The sequence below is a fragment of the Hyla sarda genome, chromosome 2 (assembly GCF_029499605.1).
Source record: "Hyla sarda isolate aHylSar1 chromosome 2, aHylSar1.hap1, whole genome shotgun sequence".
NCBI lineage: Eukaryota > Metazoa > Chordata > Amphibia > Anura > Hylidae > Hyla > Hyla sarda.
Window position 1 is genome coordinate 230,578,853 of NC_079190.1, and position 15,865 is coordinate 230,594,717.

Sequence of the window (15,865 nt, forward strand, 5' to 3'; positions counted from 1 at the left end):
GGGACCATAATAGATAAAAGAATGTAGCATGGCCGCAGCAATAGTAGGGGCCGATGATGAATGTAGGAATACTATAAATGGGAGGGTTATCTCCTTATTAGACATTGGTCAAGGTTAATCAGCAATTCAGCAATCCCAATATTAATGTTGGGGAAACACAGTAGTGGATACAGAGCCATGTGGCTAATTTGATCTAGGTTGTATTTTGTGCATAAAATGTCATATATATTTGCATAGGTTAAAATTGTTATTCAGCAATTCAGCAATCCCAATATTAATGTCGGGTGAAACACAGTAGTGGATATAGAGCCATGGGGCTAAATGGATCTACATCGTATTTTGTGCATAAAATATCATGTATATTTACATAGATTAAAATTGTGATGATGGGGATTAATACCAATAATAACAATACTGATAATAATAATAAGGAACTGATAAAAACCGATTTGACCATCTCATAAATAAAAATTAAGATCTAGACAAAGGGGGGACTGATTATAAAACTGTTTTGACCATCTCATTGAGACCCCTTGGTGAGACTGTGGAGAGTTTGAACATCCAAAAGACTTCTTTTTAGTAACTCAAACCTGTTCGACATATGCTCCGGAATGTGGTCAATTGGGATGACAGTGATCAGGTCTTTTCCATCCAGGTGGCTGGTGGTACAGTGCCTGGAGACCCCATGTAAAAGAAATGTATTTCTTATGTTTTGTCTGTGCTTATTTAAGCTGTTTCGTAACGGTTGTATTGTGCGTCCAACATATTGGAGTCTGCAGATGCATTCCAATAAATAAATGACTTAAGAGAACTGAATTTAAGTCTGAATTTTATGTTGAATTTTTCACCAGTACTGGTGGAATGATATTCCGTTACCCCATTTTTTATTTCGTTACAACATAGGCACCGTTTGTTCCTACATCTATATGAACCTGCTGGTAGGCTGGGGTTCGTATTGAGAGTTTTATGTTGTTTAATAACACTGGGGGCCCTTTTTTTAAGGAGGGGGCCCTTTTAACATCTACTGTTTTGAAATAGGTAGATGTGATAAATTTAGATCTGTCATGTGTGATATTAAAATCAACTAAATTAACCTGTTCTTCACTTATCTCTGAGGTAAATTTATTTCCCCAATTGTTCATATTGATCCTCTCATTGAATTTGGTTATAGCCCTCCTGAAAGAAGAACTGCCAAATAAACCGAAGGTCACCTACTGCCGAGCCCACTCCTTAAAAAATACCACCCACCCCTTTCTAACCAGAAGTTATGGTATTTTGCTGCGCTGGAGACACACTGGTGGGCTGATCATATCAGCGCTGTCCCGCTCTCCGCACCCGCAGCGCTGCTATGTACTGATGTCATGCTGACACTGGCATCTCCCAGTATTAAGTTCTGTGCGGTGCTGATATACGGGTGTGCTGATCGCATCAGCGCAGTCCCATTCTCTGCATAGCACAGAACTGCTGTGTTCGGCACCTCTTGACATTAAGTTCTGTGCCCCGCTGATATACGGGTGTGCTGGTCGTATCGGCACAGTCCCGTTTTCGGCATTGCGCAGCGCTGATGTTTACTGATGCCACGTTGACAGCTACTCACCATCCTCATTCCGGAATTCATTCAAAAACTGCCCACTCTGTTTACATCACAGTCGAACTTATAGATTTCAACTGTACTGCAATATATGTAACTGGTCACACATGTGCATCCCTTATAGGCTTGTGCAATTCATTTTGGACGTCATTCGTTTTTGTCCGAATTGTCCGAATTGTTCAGATTGATCTAAATGTACGAAATATTTACATCCGAATGCGATCGTCCATAATATAGTAGAGATGTGGAGCGGCTCGATACAGCGCTCGCATCTCTGTACTATACTCCGGTCAGTGATGTGAATTGAATATCATTAATTCATATTTTCCGCCCAGAGTTGTGATTGGCAGCCAATCACAGCTCTGAGGGAAATATGAATGAGTGAGTGGCCGGCCAGAGTATAGTGCAGAGATGTGAGCGCTTTATAGAGCCGCTCCATCTCTGCAATAGATTGGACGATCACATTGGGTGTCAGTAGTAATACCCGCTGTTATCTGTTCTTACCTGCAGGTACTACTACTCTCAACATGGAGCACACTCTTCTCCATGCTGGGAGCTGTAGTACCTGCATTAATAGACAGATCGCAGCGAGTGTAACTTCTGACACCTGCTGCGATCTGTCAATTAATGCAGATACTACAGCTCCCAGCATGGAGCAGAGTGTGCTCCATGTTGGGAGTAGTAGTACCTGCAGTTAAGGAAAGATCACAGCGGATGTCACTCCTGACACCCACTGTGATCCTCTTGTATAATGTATAGATGCGGCAAATGCTCTTCTATGGTCCCCTTCACTGACGTATATATACAAATATTCATATATCCTGTGATTGGCTGGAACCATCTGGCCAATCACAGCTCTCTGCGGGAAATATGAATAGGTGCATATACGGCAGTGCAGGGGGACCATAGAAGAGCAGCAGGCCGCATCTATACATTATACAGGGGGATTGCAACGAACCCCGGTGATCTGTCAATTAGTACAGGTACTACTACTCCCATCATGGAACAGTGTGTTCCATGCTGGGAGTAGTAGTACTACCTAAAAAATGTAAAAAAATAAAGAAAAAAAGTGAAAAAACACACACACACTACATTTTTAGTGCCCTGCCCGCCCACATAAATTGATCCCTGTCTAAAAATTAATAAAAAATTTGTTATAAAAAAGATACATTTCTTTAGATACAATTTTTTCCTTCACTACTGAATCTTTTTTATTTTAGTTTTTTAATGGTACCCTACGAAATTTTATTTAAAAAAAGAATCTCCATCTCCAATAACCATAAAAACGAATAACAAAATTGGCCGAAAACTAAAATAAAACTAACGACATGTATAACGAATAGATCCGAAATAAAGAATTAATCCGAAAGTCGAACAGTTTCTGAATAGAACCGAAAAAAAATATACGAATGCATCCAAAAACAGAATAAAACTAATTACTGTATCCCGAAGGTCTAACAGAACCGAAAAATGTTTAATCCGAAGAAAACCGAAACGAAACAAAACAAAATTTTGGGTTGTGCACATGTCTAATCCCTTATGTATCATGATTTTAGTTTCTATTTGATTAGTTTGTTTTGGTAATCTTTATTTTATGTATTATGTAATTCCATGACCTTTTGATGCGGCAGTGATTACTCTGAGTCTTATATATACACTGTCCATGTTGTAATTCACTATGCCTGACGAAGAGTCCTGCTCGGGTGCAAAACTTGTTGTTGCACCTAATTAACTTGACTGTTCTTGTCTGCAGATCCATCAAGTGTGATCTGGACTGTCATTTTCTCGAGGAGAAGTGCCTGGAAATGTCCATGGATTCTATCCACTTGATGTCTACCAAATACTGAAGTGACCTTGAGCCACTTCAGAAGGACACCGTGGCCAGCTAACCTCCAATGACGTCACGATACCATATGCACATCACGATGTTGTGCCCGCAGCACAACAAACTCTGGTAATCAGACTACACACCCATTGGGGGCACCCGCTTATCTTAAACCTCTATACTAGGAGTGCCCCTTTGTTTTCATTTTCTATTTACATGCAAAAAAAAGCAGCTTGGCATCGATGATCAGATTATTAGGAGGTATGAGAGGTGGACTACTAGTCAATAGATTTACAAACACTCTATTCGCGCATTCTAAGTTTATAATTTCTGTTCCCTGTTTAGAATCTTCATGTTTTAGCTATATATATATATCATCTGCATCTGTTGCTCTGAAGGATCCAGAAAGTGCCATTTTGAAATAGACAGCAAATTGAATTCAATGGGAACTGCTTTGAGACATCAGGAAAAATGCACACTAGCTGTCAGATTTCCACACAATTTACAGCTGCATATGGGTATCCCAGCAGCAGGACACCAAGTGATCATGATCAATGAGGGTTTTCTCAATTTGAAAACAACTATAAATTGGGTATTCCAATCTGGGCATTTATGGCTTATTCACAGGATATATGCAGGTCCCAGGTGTAGGTCTATCTCTAGATCAAGGGCTCTCTGTGTTGAACAGCCCATTTAGCTGTTTCCAGCATCCCGACCTCCTATGACAGCCACAAGCAGGACTGAGGGGGGCCAGGGGGCACTGAAACTTGAAATAGGTATGGGACCCAGGGTCTGCATTTATCAGATATTCATGGCATATCCTGTGGATATGTCGAGCAAGAGGAGAATTATAAGGCCTTTGGAATCCACATCTGGCATTGACTTAAAAAAAAAATTTAAGTTCCACAAAAAACAGGACCTATGCAGTATCTCAGTGCATATCCTGGGTTTATTGAATTATTTAGTTGTCGGATAGATGCGGTGATGTTACAATGTAGTGAAATCTCTGTACTGTGAGTTTTTGTGCATAACTTCTATGTGAGTTTCTATGTAAATGACTGCAGACAATCTTCCACTGGCACCCAACTAACCCAAAGAGGAATGAGGGATAAATATTCTATTAAACTTACCTTTACAACCTGTTTAAATAACAGGTTATATAAATAAAAAAAATGGGACAATCACATTAACAAATCTTCGTGAATAAACTTGGCGCACCAATTTAGGATGCATAATTAGATTTTATTGTGCAGTCCATATATACAGTTTTTTTTAACATTTCGGTCATACCTGGACCTTCTTCAGAGCTTACTGAACTGCTGAGGAGGAAACTGGAGAAATGAAAGTAAACGGCCGAGCGCTGTGCTGTAGGAGAATGTGGTAGTGACCTCGGCCTCAGTTACCTAGGTCACCACCACATTCTCCTACAGCACAGCGCTCGGCCGTTTACTTTCATTTCTCCCCATCCTCCTCAGCAGTCCAGTATGTTCTGATGAAGGTTCAGGTAGGACTGAAACGTTAACAACAAATTGTATATAAGGACTACACAATAAAATCTAATTATGCATCATAAATTTGAGTGCCAAGTTTATTCACGAAGATTTGATACAGAGTGGGATTCCTACTTGTGCACCTATCTGAAGGGAGTGTCATATTGATTTGACAAACTTTTGAAAGAAACTCTAGTTTGAGTAGTTTAACAACTCCCTACAGTGATTGTAAAATGGTCAATGTTGAATCCGCCCATAAGCAGGGTAGTGGAGAAGAATTAAGTAACTACAGATCATTTGGCTTGACATCTGTAGTAGGAAAATATTGGAAACTCTCCTGAAAATGAAGACAAATTGTCACCTTAAAACCAACAACTTGTTAGGCCCCAAACAGCATGCCTTTACTAAGGAAAAATCATGTCAAACTAATCTCATTGATTTCTTTCTTCATGTCACAAAAGCATTGGATGAAGGGGGTGATGTTGATATTGGCATGTTGGATTTGAGTAAAGCCTTTGATTTTAACAAAGTCTTTGATGAAGAGCTCATAGAATGTTGTTAAAGATTGGACTTAATCCCTTGATAGTTCAATTGATTTACAGTTTTTTGTAAAGGTAGATGTCAGAGGGTTGTTGTTAACGGTTTATTTTCTGAGCAGAGACTGGTCCCAAGGGGTGTACCACAAGGGTCTGTTTTGGCTCAGATTCTTTTTAATAAAGAAAACAATCAAATGAATTATACTGTTTTTAATTGTAAGATAATGCACCTAGGAAAAATGATTAATCTGAGTATAGTATTGGTAGTTTTGTGTCAACCAAGATGTCAGAAGAGAAGGATTTAGGGGGAAGTGATTTCTGACAGCCTTAAAAGGAGTTAAAAGTGTAGCTAGGCCAAAAGGGAAAACAAGCCGGATTATCCATTTATTCTGCCCTTATATCATTTACATTCACGTGTGCAAACATTGCTGCAGACTTTCTGCAGCTGAATTTGCTACCCATTGACTTCAAGGGGTAGCAATATCATGGATATATCAAATTACCACAAGCGCTAGTATCGGATGGAACATAAAATTACCCGAGCTGCAGCTATACTAAAAGCACACGCCTCCGTATATTGTGCAAATGTTCAAAATTAAATCAATAACATAATAGTATGCGCTGCTAGGGATATTTAAAAATGTAATGAGGTTATGTATAGGTAGTGCGTACCTGATCCTGTAGTACAGAAGAGATTGTCAAGGAGGAGCTTGTCAATGATGCAGGTAAAAGGAGCAGTATTGCAGTGTGTATCAGGCTGAATACTCTGTATGACTGAATAAAATACGAAAATTATTAGTAGTGGTATATATGCTTAAAGGTACTGTTTAGAATAGAGACAAGTAGGTACTGGGGTTATACCTGATGCAAATATTGACCGGGCTGGTGCAAAGAAGTTGGCCAGGCGAATGGTTGCTATGGGAGATGACTGTTCTAAAATGCACTGGTGCACGCTCTAAAAAATAATATAACACAAAAAGTCCAATAAATTTCCTTAGATTACAGGGACCAGTCCTGGGTCCTAAATGTAAATTGGGGAGTCACAAAGCTCGGGCTAGGTAGGAATATAGGCAATGAGTTACTAAACCGGTAGTGGGGGCATACAATACATAATGTTACCGGTCACTGATGCCTTGCTTTTTATTCAGATTGCTGTGGTCCCCTGCGGTGTAAATCCCGTATGGTGTTCCCGGTTGTTGGTAATGTCCCTCACTGTAGTGCAGAGGGAGAACGCCCTGGCCGGTGGCATCTCAACCAAGCTGCAGTGCGACTTCCAAGTGAGATGCGTGACGTCACTATGACTCCACAATAGCTCGACGCGTTTTGGAAACTGTAAGGCGGTTTCCTTCGTTTGGAGTAGTAGTTATGGTGATGCTGTCCTCTCATATACTTGTCAGTGCACTTTCCTTCGGGTTAACCTGTTGTTATCCGGAAAAAACTGAGTATACACCAATTCGAATGTCATTCAGCCGTATTATAAGAAACTGAATAGTTCAAACTCTGAATTGAGTCCATGTGGATTCATTGAATTTAGATTGTACATCCACTTTGATTCCATTCTTGAAAGATGTGCAATGTAATCACCCCGCTCCAATGGGGTATTACTTTCTCTAATCCAAAAAATGTGGAGCCTATAGGGGATTGCTCGTGTTTTTCCCTATAGTGCATAGATAGGGGATGTCCTTCATAACCGCTATGGATGTTATATAGGTGTTCCTTTATTCATATCCGTAATTGTCGTTTTGTCCGACCAACATATATTTTGGTACAGGGGCAGATGATAGCATAAATAACTCCCTTTGTTTTACAATGCATGGGATGTTTGATTTTATATTCACTGTTAGGGTAGGGGAATTATTGTTCATGGTCTTACATGCATTGCACTGTCTACAAAGGTAGAACCCATTTTTTGTGGGGTTCCCCAATACTGTATGACCTTTTGTGGTAGGGGGCTATTTTGTTGCCAATATTTTGTGCCATTTTATATACAAAAGTGGGGACACTGGGAATAAGGTCTCCCACTATTTTATCATCCTTCAGATGATTTCAATACTATGTGAACTGTATTGCGGGACGATTGGTATCTTGATCTGTGGGTCCCAATCATTGTTCAGATTTTTCTCCTGTGTGTCGTTTTGTTCCTCAGATATTAGGGGTTCCCTCCTGGTTTCACGTATTTGTTTTTGTGTGTTATTAAGTGGTTCCTCCTAATATCCCTTACTAATAAATGTTTTTTTCATTTCGTTAGCTTCTTGGTCATATTGCTCTAATTCGCTACAATTGTGTCGGAGTCTCAAAAATTGGCTTCTAGGAATGTTACTGAGCCAAACAGGGAGGTGACAGCTGTCTGTAGGTTTGCTATAGGTAAGAGTGTGTATTTGCTTCTCATAAATATTAATAATGAGGTCAACGGACACCTGGCTATACGATGCAGTGAATTTTAAAAAGAATGTATTTTTATTAATATTGTTTAAAAAAGTAATTAGGGTGTCCTCACTGCCGTCCCAAATAAAAATTACATCATCAATAAAATGCCATCAGAGCATGAGGCCCCCCGGGTATATGGCAGTTTCCTCCCATAGGGCCCCATATGGATTAGAGTAACTGGGTGCAAATGCTGTGCCCATGGCGGTCCCTCACTGCTGGGTGTAAAAATGGGTGTCATACTTAAAATAATTGTGCTCAAGAATAAAACTTACCCAGTCTCCTATATAGCTGATTTGTGTGTCAGGCATAACCTCTTGTTTTCTCAAGAATTGTTCAGCTGCTTGCCTTCCTTTTTGGTGCTCTATAATCGTGTATAGAGAAGTAGTGTCTAGAGTACCAATGATGTAACTGTCCTTCCATGTTATATCCTGTAGTATCTGAAGTATATGTGCAGTATCCTTCAGATAAGCTGGAAGTTTTTCTACACAGGTTTGAAGATGCGTATCTATATACTTCGATAAGTTGGCCGTTAAGCAGTCAATCCCTGAGACTATCGGTCTTCCATTAGGGTTTTGAGTAGCCTTATGTATTTTAGGTATTTGGTAAAAGACAGGATTCCTGGGGTTGCTTATCATGATAAACTCTGCCTCTTGTTTGGACAGTATCCCTATCTCTATAAGTAGTTTTAATTCTTTCTTGTATTTTTCAGTAGGGTCAGTTGTTAGTCTGACAAATGTTTGTTTATCCGCTAAAAGTCACATACACTCAGCATGGTACATAAAATTTAAAATGACAATGCTTCTGCCTTTGTCGGCGGGGCATATTATAATGCTATTGTTGGTTTGTAAAGTTTTGATGGCCTCCTGTTCCTTCCTATTTAAATTTTGTCTCTGATCTTTTGTGTTTATTTTCACCTTCCTAAGTAGACGTGCGACCATATTTTCAAAGCTGTTCATGGCACTGAAATATTCCTGATAAGGAAAAAATGAGAATCTTTTCTTTAACCCCTTAATGGACGTAAATGTACGTCATGGCGACGTGGTACTTAGCACACCATGACGTACATTTACGCGCCGCCATAATCGCGAGCACCGGAGCGTGCTTGCGTCATGCCCGGCAGGTCCCGGCTGCTATCAGCAGCCAGGGACCCGCAGGTAATGGCGGACATCCACGATTGTGTCGATGTCCGCCATTAACCCTCAGATGCCGTGATCAATACAGATCACGGCACCTGCAGCAGTGCGGTACTTTGAATGGATGATCGGATCGCCCGCAGCGCTGCCGCGGGGATCCAGTCATCCAGCATGGTGGCTGGAGGTCCCCTCACCTGGCTCCGGCCGTCTCCTGGGGTCTTCTGCCCTGGTCTGCGATCGAGCATACCAGAGCAGAAGATCACCGATAACACTGATCAGTGCTATGTCCTATACATAGCACTGAACAGTATTAGCAATCAACTGATTGTTATAGATAGTCCCCTATGGGGACATAAAAAGTGTAAAAAAAAAAAAAAAGTTAAAACATTTAAAATAAAAAAGTAAAAAAATTTGAAAAATCCCCTCCCCCAATAAAAAAGTTAAACGTCCGTTTTTCCCATTTACCAAAAAAGCATAAAAATATAATTAATCTACATATTTGGTATCGCCGCATGCGTAATAGTCTGAAATATTAAAATATTTTGTTAAGTATCCCGTATGGTGAACGGCGTAAACGTAAAAAAAATAAAAAAATAAAAAGTCCAAAATTGCTGCTTTTTTGTCACATTTTCTTCCCCAAAAAATTAATAAAAAATTAATAAAAAGTAAAACTTAAGCAAAAAGGGTACTGACTACAGATCATGGCACAAAATATGAGCCCTCATATCGCCCTATATACGGAAAAATTTGAAAGTTATAGGTGGTCAAAATAGGGCAATTTCAAACATACTAATATTGTTAAAATGGTTTGAGATTTTTTTTAAGAGGTACAATTATAGAAAAGCATATAACATGGTTATCATTTTAATCGTATTGACCCACAGAATAAAGAAAACATGTCATTTTTACCGGAAAGTGTACAACGTGAAAACAAAACCTTCCAAAATTTGCTAAATTGCTGTTTTCTTTTCAATTTTCCCACATAAATAATATTTGTTTGGTTGCGTCGTACATTTGATGGTAAAATAAGTGATGTGATTACAAAGAACAATTGGAGAGGCAAAAAACAAGCCCTCATATGGGTCTCTGGATGGAAATATAAGAGAGTTATATTTTTTAGAAGGCGAGGAGGAAAAAACGAAGGGGTACTCCGGTGGTTAATTTTTTTGACTATATGGCATCTTCTTTGTTAGTTTTGTTTTTTTGCAATATACATGTGTTATGTGTTTTGGCAGCATGTGTGTGTTTTTCTAACCTGTTTGTTGGGCAGGAAGTTCTGTAGTTCAGAGGGTTTTCTTTTACCGTTGTCCACAGTTCTGAGTCTGTGGTGGACAAGATGTCACAGCTTTTTTTTCCCCTCTGTCTGCATGAGAGGAATAAGCCACGCCCCCTCATCTCATCCAGCTGAGTACACAGCTCCTCCCCTCCCCTCCCCCCTGCTCTGTATTCTAAGGACGCAGGTCTGCATAGGAGAAGGACCTCACAGAGAAGATAAGTGTTATCTGAAGGGGAGGATGAGAAGGTGCACAGGCTGGTGATGTATGGACTGCAGGGGAATAAATCTCATACTGGGAATGATCTCTATGGGGGAGATTTATCAAAACCTGTGCAGAGGGAAAATGAAAGCAGCAAGCTGATTGGTTGCTATGGGCAACTGGGCAAGTTTTCCTCTGCACAGGTTTTGATAAATCTCCCCCTATAAGTGTTGTGTGTGTATGCTAGTGTTTACAAACCAGTGTGCCTCCAGCTGTTGCAAAACTACAACTCCCAGCATGCCCTGACAGACTTTGGGCATGCTGGGAGTTGTAGATTTGCAACAGCTGGAGGTACACTGGTTGGGAAACACTGTTCTAGTCTATTCAGCATACACATCATGTTACACCAGTGTTTCCCAACCAGTGTGCCTCCAGCTGTTGCAAAACTACAACTCCTAGCATGCCCAAAGGCTGTCAGGGCATGCTGGGAGTTGTAGTTTTGCAACACCTAGAGGCATCCTGGTTGGGAAACTCAGGTGTATGCCCTATAGAGGTGTGGTGAACTACAACCCCCAGGAGACTACAGAGGCAGCATGCTGGTGTTATACCACAGACTGAAGACTCCTGAATGACACATGCTGGGAGTTGTAGTCCATTTTGTGCGTGTATGACAGTGTATCCCAACCAAGGCTGATTATATTAGTGTGCTGTGTATAAGGGGGCCGACCTGGGAAAATAGTAGGATGGGTAAAGGGCAGAACAAACAAACAAAAAAAAAAGGAGCCGCCCCAAACCAGCAAGGCATGTGGCATGCTGGGATGTGTAGTTTTCAGCACAGCAAGAAACAGGAAATAGAAGCAAAGATAGGAAAACAAAGTGGGGGATAAAAAGACAACAAAGAACAGAAATAGAGTAGCCTAAACAACAAGAATAGAAATGAAACAAAACAAATAGGGTAAGTCAAAAACGGAAAAACACGTTGACTACCGGAGTACCCCTTTAACCCCTTAAGGACGCAGGACGTAAATGTACGTCCTGGTGCGGTGGTACTTAACGCACCAGGACGTACATTTACGTCCTAAGCATAACTGCGGAGCGATGCCCGTGTCATGCGCGGCTGATCCCGGCTGCTGATCGCAGCCAGGGACCCGCCGGCAATGGCCGACGCCCGCGATCACGCGGGCGTCCGCCATTAACCCCTCAGGTGCCGGGATCAATACAGATCCTGGCATCTGCGGCAGTGCGCGATTTGAATGAATGATCGGATCGCCCGAAGCGCTGCTGCGGGGATCCAATCATTCATAACGCCGCACGGATGTCCCCTCTCCTTCCTCCGTGCGGCTCCCGGCGTCTCCTGCTCTGGTCTGTGATCGAGCAGACCAGAGCAGAAGATAGCCGATAACACTGATCTGTTCTATGTCCTATACATAGAACAGATCAGTATTAGCAATCATGGTATTGCTATGAATAGTCCCCTATGGGGGCTATTCAAGTGTAAAAAAAAATGTAAAAGTAAAAGTAAAAAAAAAGTGAAAAATCCCCTCCCCCAATAAAAAAGTAAAACGTCCGTTTTTTCCTATTTTACCCCCAAAAAGCGTAAAAATAATTTTTTATAGACATATTTGGTATTGCCGCGTGCGTAAATGTCCGAACTATTAAAATAAAATGTTAATGATCCCGTACGGTTAACGGCGTGAATGAAAATTTTTTTTAAAAAGTCCAAAATTCCTACTTTTTTAATACATTTTATTAAAAAAAAAATTATAAAAAATGTATTAAAAGTTTTTATATGCAAATGTATTATCAAAAAAAAGTATAGATCATGGCGCAAAAAATTATCCCCCATACCGCCGCTTATACGGAAAAATAAAAAAGTTATAGGTCACCAAAATAAAGGGATTATAAACGTACTAATTTGGTTAAAAAGTTTGTGATTTTTTTTAAGCGCAACAATAATATAAAAGTATATAATAATGGGTATCATTTTAATCGTATTGACCCTCAGAATAAAGAACACATGTCATTTTTACCATAAATTGTACGGCGTGAAAACGAAACCTTCCAAAATTAGCAAAATTGCGTTTTTCGTTTTAATTTCCCCACAAAAATAGTGTTTTTTAGTTGCGCCATACATTTTATGATATAATGAGTTATGTCATTACAAAGGACAACTGGTCGCGCAAAAAACAAGCCCTCATACTAGTCTGTGGATGAAAATATAAAAGAGTTATGATTTTTAGAAGGCGAGGAGGAAAAAATGAAAACGTAAAAATTAAATTGTCTGAGTCCTTAAGGCCAAAATGGGCTGAGTCCTTAAGAGGTTAAGGCCAAAATGGGCCTGATCATTAAGGGGTTAAAGAGGTGTGTTTATATGGATCAGATTTTGACAGTGTTCATTTATTGTTTTTAGTGATTAGATTCTTGATGAAATATTTTTTAAGGGACAGATTTCTCGCGGGCCTATATAGGATTCAAATTTATTGAGGGAACATGTAGGGGCAAATTTGAGACCTTTTTGAATTAGAGTTTCCTCTCCTTGTGTTAAAATATGGTCACTGAAATTGTATCGTTTTTGTGTGTTATCCTTATCTGTATCGATTGATTTTGTCTTTTTTATTTTTCTTTTTTTTCTGCAGCAAAATACTCAGCAAATTACACACGTGTGAATGCACCCATGGAATAGATTTACGGTATCTCACATAAGTGGGTCCCCCTCTCTGACAACTCTAAAGAAATGACACTCTGCTACAGTGGAAAGTAGTGAGTGCACAGCCTGTATAATAGTGTTTACTGCTATGTCCCCTCAAAATAACTCAACACACAGCCTTAATATCTAAACGTTGGTAACAAAAGTGAGTACACCCCTAAGTGGAAATGTGGCCAATGTTAGTGTTACAAGGTCTTTGTTGTGAATGGGGAGCCAGTGTCTTAAATTTGGTGTTATCATTATGAAACTCTCTAATACTGGTCACTAGAAGTGCTTGGACCCCCAGTGATTTAAAACTTATCCCCTTTTCCGAAGTTTTTTTTACATGATACTTGTCCTTTAAGTTATTTTGAGGGGACACAATATTAAACACTGTTATACAGACTGTGCACTCACTACTTTACATTGTAGCAGAGTGTCATTTCTATAGTGTTGTCACATGAAAAGATATTATAAAATATTTACAAAAATGCGAGGGGTGTACTCCCAACCATGTTTAAATTTAGTTACTGTTGACTTACCAACCACATTTGTTGGAAGTTTCTTCCAAGCATCTACTACTCTTCTTCTTCTCTTCTTGTGTCCTAGTGCCTGTCCTGTAATTTCTCTGATTGCCTCCCCACAGCTGCACAATGCAACCACAGTGTGCTAATTGTATTATGGCAGCCAAGAGCCTTCTGAAGACATTGTCATAAAGTAATAGAATATACTGTAGAATGAGTGCAAAAGAACAAAAAATTCTATAAAAAAAGTTTTTAAAGTGTGTATATATATATATATATATTTCATTTTTTCATATACTTTGTTTTTTTCTCCTCACCTTCTAAAAATTGTAACGCTTTCAATTTTCCACCTACAGACCCATATGAGTTTTTTTTTTTTTTTTTTTTTGCTCCACCAATTCTACTTTATAATGACATCAATAATTTCACCACAAAATCTACGGCAAAAGCAGGAAAAAAATATTTGTGGAGCTAAATTGAAAAAAAACGGCATTTTGAAACTTTACGGGACTTCTGTTTCTACACAAAAATGACACCTTATCTTTATTCTGTAGGTCCATACAGTTAAAATGATACCTAATTTAAATAGGTTTTATTTTGTTTTACTTCTGTAAATTATAACTTTATGCACGAAAATTAGTAGGTTAAAAATTTCCTCTTCTGACCCCTATAACTTTTTTATTTTTGAATATACAGGGCGGTGTGAGGGCTCACTTTTTGCGCCATGATATTAAATTTTCATTTGTACCATTTTTGTTTTGATGGGACTTTTTTATTTTATTTATTTTATTTTTTTAGAGTATACAAAGTGACCAAAAATCCGCAACTTGTTAGCGCAGACTGAGGATTGGCAGCTCACTATATTGTATTGCAGCCAGCTGCGGTGAGCTGCAGTGGCTGCCAGTTCTGAAGTGAGACGTCCCCGACGTTGCGTGGAGGTGCCAGCACAGCGCAGAAGGACGTCAGCCGTTAGTGCGGTCCTCCAACTCTCGCCGAACAGGATAGACACAGGCCTGGTAAGCATGTTAAACTAAGTGTAACACTGCAGTATGGAAGGGTGTTAGTATATGTCAGTGGCGTTGCTACCGGGGTGCGGGGGGTGCGGACCGCACCGGGTGTCACCAACCTTGAGGGGTGACACCACGTCCACCAGCACCCCCGCCCCCCCCCCCCCCCCCCCCGTTTACTAGGGTGATTACTTGACTCCGGACCACAGCCGCCAGCACACCCCCCCCCCCCCCCCCCGTTTACTAGGGTGATTGCTTGACTCCGGACCACAGACGCCAGCACCCCCCCCCCCCCCCCCCGTTTACTAAGGTGATGACTTGACTCCAGAGACCAGACCACAGCCGCCAGCACCACCTTCCGCCCGCCCCCCGTGTGCGTACAGCTGCGGCCGCAGTAGCGCAGCACGCGTCAGCACGGCGCCCGGCACAATGTCCAAGACGACGTCCGCCAGCACCAACTCCCAAGGCCGCCACCTAGGCGGTCGGGGCAGGCGGCGCGTTGCCTAGCAACCCACCTGGTCCATCACAGCACCACAGACAGCATGGCTGCCACCACCGGTCCGCCGCTGCTGTCCGGCGACATGATGGCTGGGACTCTCCCCCCCACCTGGTCTGCACCTGCTGCTGGATAGGAATAAAAGTAGGACCAGAGTGCAGCCTCTGGCAATTCATTCAGCACTTCCACTGCCATTCGGAACTTTAGCGACACTGCGACAGCAAGCGCTGCAAGCCATCACACTTGAAGAAAGCCTTAGCCAGCACAAGGGACTCGGGAGACTGGGGTGCATCTGACCCCTGTAAGGTACTACCGTAGGGGGAAAGGGGGTGCTTAGGCTCTGGGGGGTGCCACTGGCAGGAGGATGATCCTCCTAATGTATGATGAGGGGGCTACTGATGTATGATGATGAGGTGCTGCACCCCCATCATCCATCAGCAGGATCATCCTCCTGCCATTTGCACCCCCATCATACCAGATGATGGGGGCGCCACTGCCAGGAGGATTATCCTGCTGATGTATGATGAGGGTGCTACTGATGAATGATGGGGTGAAGCACCCCCATCATCCATCAGCAGGATCATTCTCCTGCCATTAGCACCCCCATCATCCATCAGCATAATCATCCTCCTGCCATTAGCACCCCCATCATACCGGATGATGGGGGCGCCACTG

General features: G+C 41.2%; 1 long non-coding RNA gene across 1 annotated transcript; it reads right to left on the minus strand.

Annotated features, from left to right (window-relative positions):
• Positions 1 to 6,167: 6,167 nt before the first annotated feature.
• On the minus strand, positions 6,168 to 10,595 carry LOC130355818 (uncharacterized). The gene is made up of 3 exons (XR_008888671.1): positions 10,258 to 10,595; positions 6,304 to 6,397; positions 6,168 to 6,216 (listed from the first exon to the last, which is right to left on the minus strand). It is a non-coding gene; the product is annotated as an uncharacterized LOC130355818 (long non-coding RNA).
• Between the last annotated feature and the right edge of the window lie 5,270 nt (positions 10,596 to 15,865).